The sequence below is a fragment of the Alosa sapidissima genome, chromosome 21, assembly GCF_018492685.1.
Source record: "Alosa sapidissima isolate fAloSap1 chromosome 21, fAloSap1.pri, whole genome shotgun sequence".
Taxonomy (NCBI): Eukaryota; Metazoa; Chordata; class Actinopteri; order Clupeiformes; family Clupeidae; genus Alosa; species Alosa sapidissima.
In genome coordinates, this window is record NC_055977.1 from 24,758,307 (window position 1) to 24,763,566 (window position 5,260).

Here is a 5,260-nt window from a genome sequence, read left to right on the forward strand (position 1 = left end):
AATACAGGGATGTGCATACCTTCCACGCCTTGAAGTGGTATTTGGCAGCTGCTATCAAACCTCGACCTGCGTGGTATGCTTTCTGAAGTGCATGTGACGGCTGCATCCAGGGTTTGCCCCGTTCTTAATTAGACCAAATTAGATGAAAGGGATGAAGTGTGGGGCTTGCGCTGCGCAAGCAAGGCTAGAGCAAGAATAGGGAGAAGGAGAAAAACAAACACAATGAAATCAGGCCTGCCCGGCCTCTCCAAGAGCAACGGACGTCACCGGTGTATCCGCGTTAAGTGTGTTTGTCTGTCCCAGTGTGTGTGTACTGAGGTTTGTGTGTGTGTGTGTACTGAAGTTCAGGACCCACACCCGCCTGGGGAGGAGAAGGAGGAAAACACAGACATCTGTAGCAGCGCCCTTAAGCAGCGGTCTGCTCTCAAAGCAATTACAAGTGACCTGACAGGGAAGGGAATCCAATAGCATCTTCTGCCACAGGGTCCCACACCTCTGTATAACTGAAGAAGTTTCTGAAATATCTTCCTGTGATGAAAAGATTTTTGCTGGTAGTCTGACGTCGGTGACTACACAATAGTCTTCATGCTCCCAATAGATAACGTTCCCTTATTTTAAGATGTCTCATTATTTTGTTTGTAATGTTATTTCAAGATAAGATCACTTCATTTCCAGGTGTTATCTCATTATTAGCAGGCATTTGGATGTTAATGCATACTGTAGACATAATCCAAATGTCTGTAGAACTAATGCTTTGTGACTAATTGTGGCTGCCAACAGAAAATAATGCACACACACACACACACACTTGATATAATGAGATGTTCAAAATATCACGCTTTTATTTCCTTTGGTTAAGAAGAAACTTTGTAGCCTGACGTTGTCATACTCAAATTCTAGTCAGAATATGAGTCTGATACTGCTCCATTGGGACGTAATTATGGGGCGTGTTTCAACTGATACAGGGGGGGAATGCCTCTGCACTCAATTGGATAGACCTAACCAATCAGAGCAACAAAATAGCTTACCGTGAGGTGTAGGAAGAAAACACACGAACCTAATCAAGGATAGAACATCCTTCTGCTCCTATATCCCCTCCATTTTTAAAAATAATTCTGTTGAACAGTGATATGTTACAAACATGTTAAACAGCTGGGAAAGGCTGTCGCAAATCCCTCGAACAGGTGGTCAATCAGAGATTTCAAACGAACGAGGGAACATGTCGCAATGCAACAGCGCTGTTTTCCCTTGATGAAAGTGAAACCACCAGTTTTCCCACATCTCAACTTTGGCCAAAGTTTTCAGAAATAATCGTTTTCAGTGATACAAACTCATTAAATAATATGAATTTTCCATATGGGGTCTTAAAAGCCATGTATCCTTCTAGCCACAGCGTTTTTGTTTCAAACATAAGCCTAATCTAAGCGTGCTCAGATGACGTGATAGACCAGGCGCTGTTGCTCACCTGTCCATCATCGTAAAGCCTGATTTGATTGGTCCGCCCGATTTATGGCGAGCATACTTCCACCACAATGGAGCAATGCCAGACCGAACTTCCCGTGGGGCGGGACTAAGTTCGGAATGGCACCCAGGCTTGAAACTTTGTGCACCCAGTGAACTTGAGGCAATTGCTTTTCATAAGTTAAAGGGGTCATAGAATGCAAAACCGAGTTTACTTTGTCATAGATGAATAGTAATAGTTCAGTGGGTGAAATGGACATACAGAGAACTTCAGAACCCCACCGACACCTCCTTCCTATAGAGTGGTGAAGTCCCGCCCCTTCCGTTTGCCTCCACGAGACCTATCTTTCAAAAAAATTTGAACGGCAGTCTATGGCGAAAAATAAATTATTTTCTGGTCCCGGTTGACTTGTGCCTTGAATTACCCATATGATGTTTGTCGATTTTTAAGACAATTTTTCATGTAAAGACATTTGCAGTTTGTTTCGTAACTATTGAATTACAACATTGTGAAAGATCGTAATTCCAACGACTACAAACCCATCAGTCGCGCTAGTGACGTTAGCTCATTCACAGCCACACTAGATTGTACAAGCATACCAGTAACAGGTCTTAATTGGGCTTTCCTTGCCGAAGAAAATACCATGAGTCAGAGGATTAAACACATCAGGTAAGTTGTATTCGTCCATAGACTGTACATCACATACTGTTAAGTGACATAGCTTATCTCTTATCGTTTCATTACGTTGGTGACGTACATCGTTCGAGACGAGAGATGTAGTCCACTGAGTGGATTCGCACAAAAGCAACATAACTTTTGAAGTCTATCGAACAACAGTACTTTCTTGACGTGAAAAATTATCTTTTAAATTCACACAAATCATATGTGAAATTTGTGGCACAATTCAAACTGGACCAAAAAATAATTGTTATCTCTCCATTAACTCCCGTTCATAATTTTTTGAAAGATAGGTCCCATGGACCGGAAGTAGAAGGGGCGGGACTTCACCACTCTATGCAAATCTCACAATTCGAAACTCCTCATAAAACGGGCGAATCCAAACGAAGCTGCGAGTTTACGCAAACTCGCAGGTACCTTATTTGGCTATGGCCTGTACATGTGTCACGCCTCAAAATTTACATACAGACCAGCCCACTGGTGCTCTGAGCCAAAGAACGTGAATGGAGAGCGAAGATGAGACAAACACTAGTTTAGCTGCCTGCTCGTTTACTTCCACAGGAATTATAAAGCAGACAGTTCTTCAAGGATATCGAAAATGAGCCACGGTCGTAAATGCAGTGTTCCAGGCTGAAACTTAGGCTACAAAGAAAGCTGAGACTTTCCATAGTCTTCTCAGGGATTCAAAAGTTCGAGGGGCATGGATAATGTTTTTCTACCAGAAGATCCCTGAAAAGTTCGACACTCCGTTATTAATTTGCAAAACAATTCACCGAAGGCAGTTTTCAAAACCTTGTACAGTTAAGCAGGATTTGCTAAGCTGCTGTTACTGAAACGAGGGGCTGACGACCGTAAGGTCATCATACAACCGCATGCTGTAAGTATTATTTTGTCGCTAAGCAGTTATTAGCCATGCTAACGTGCATCTAGCAAGTAGAATGTGTGATTTAGTTCATTGGCAAGGCTATTTAATTTTCCTGTGTGTCATTCGGATAAAACCTGTGTTGTCATGTTAACCTACATTTTACTATGCATGTTTGTCGAGATCTCTGACCGGTTATGTTCTCAGCGAGATGGCTATCTGAAGCTGAGTAACACGATAGTTTGGTTGCCCATACCCATATAACACATACGTTTTTGACGTCAGAAGAGGAAACAACTTCACGTTATCAATTCAAATGATATCTAGTCGATATGTTGAAAACCGTGTTGTCTAGATACAATGGATTTGTTTGCACGTTCTTATTTTAGAACATTACAAGAACGGCAGCATGCCAAGCAGGTGCTCCAAGTGTGGCATCTTGCGGGGCTTAGAATATTAGCAAATGCTTTTGCTGTGAGTTAACAGCTTGGTGTGTGCATGCAAAAGTGACTCACTTGTGTTACAACATTTCTGTTGTTTTGGATTAGGTTTTATCTAGCAGCCATGCACTTCAGTGAGTGAGTCCCCACAACAGAAGACGGCCAAGGAGAAACTATGTACAGACTTGCCAAACAATTTGTAAGTTTAATAAAATATATGTTTTTATTACAAACAACAAATCAAAATGTGCAACAGTATAGGCACTAAAAAGAACTTATCAATTCACACACAACAGGCTGTCTTAGACCTGATGCTACTGGTGTCAAAATCATCATCAGTACTGTAAACAAAGCACAATGTTCAGGGCCATACAATTTGTTTATTGTACAGTATACAGCCTACAATGCACTGTATTACAGTATCCAATATAAGTCCTCTTTCTTGTCCTCTTCGAGATCATCAAAGACCCTCTTCCTTATTGGGATGCCGTCCAGCGGATTCCTGTGCCCCAGGACTTGTGTGCTCAGCTTGACAGACCTTCCATGGAGGATGCTATTGCTGAACATGTGTCACGGTTCAGTCGAAAAGGGGTCTGAATCCAACGTACTGCCCTGAAGTATCCGGAAGCTCCCTCCATATGCGTAGCACCTCCAACAAGGGGATCATGACACGGAGGCTTCTTCTAAGGAAATCCCAGCTCCTGCTCACAAAAGACCTGTAGGCCAAGTCACTTCATTGCCTGCAACGAGAACAGGGTGGAAAAGCAAATGTTTTTTACTATTTATTTTTTTATATTTTACATCAGAGTATCACTGGACGATTGTTGGGGGAAAAAAAGTTTATCATTTTGTGGTGTTGATCAAACTGTGTTTTTGCAATATGCTGAACCAAAAATGAATGTGTATTGGTTAAAAATATTTTATTTATATACTGTAACTGCTAACACTTGTATCAGATTGTCCTCGCCTTTCCATTCCTCTGATTCCCAAACGGCCATGGTCAGCTCTGTAAATATTCATTGCATTTTGCAAAGAATATAGAGGCACAACGGATTGAGGCCATGATGGTCATTCAGGTCAGCTCCTCAGGAACCTGGGTCATTCTTTTAATAACCTGTAACAGGGCTCTACAGTGCGCCCATTTCACTCGCACATGCGAGTAAAAATGATGCCGTGCGAGTGCAAAAAAATATTTAGGCGCACTGGTGCGAATGACTTCTAACCATGTCAATGTTTGTCTACAAAATACACCGCAACATCGAGAAACATTACTGGTGCAAACCATAGAATCACGTCGCAAATGCAGCATAAAAACTACACCTCCCATCAACGTTAGCAGTTTCGCGTTGTGACACGCTAGTAGTCGCTTCTGTCAAGTCCAAGAGCGCGCAGAAAAAGCGGAAAGTTAGACTAGCCAGCCAAGATGCAAAGATGGAAGAAATTAGTTCTTCTATCCACCGAATTCATTGGATATAGGAGGAACAGGATGAGATTCTGAGAATGCAGTGAGAGAAGGAAAGGTAACCTAACATGCCTTTTAGCCCAGTTGACGTATTGGCTGCAATATGCAATATAGCTGTAGCGAACCGGCACAAAAGTAGCCTCCCGTAATACTCCCATTTTATTCAAAGGTAGAACGCTACTGACAACTCCAGGCTTCCACGCATGCTTGTTTGTTTACACCGAATACAAGCTGAAGTGCAAAACGAAAGTAGGCCTAATGTTTGCCTACTGCCCCTATCAATGCAGATATTTCAAATAAAAACTAAAAGTATAAAACATATATCCTTGATTAGCCTATGTTGGGTTTTGTGGAAG

The 5,260-nt window shown here is 42.0% G+C and overlaps 1 long non-coding RNA gene across 1 annotated transcript; it reads left to right on the top strand.

The window, feature by feature from the left end:
* The first annotated feature begins 2,641 nt into the window (after nucleotides 1-2,641).
* Nucleotides 2,642-4,562, top strand: LOC121695699. The gene is made up of 3 exons (XR_006026140.1): nucleotides 2,642-3,017; nucleotides 3,551-3,641; nucleotides 3,899-4,562. It is a non-coding gene; the product is annotated as an uncharacterized LOC121695699 (long non-coding RNA).
* The last annotated feature ends 698 nt before the right edge of the window (nucleotides 4,563-5,260 follow it).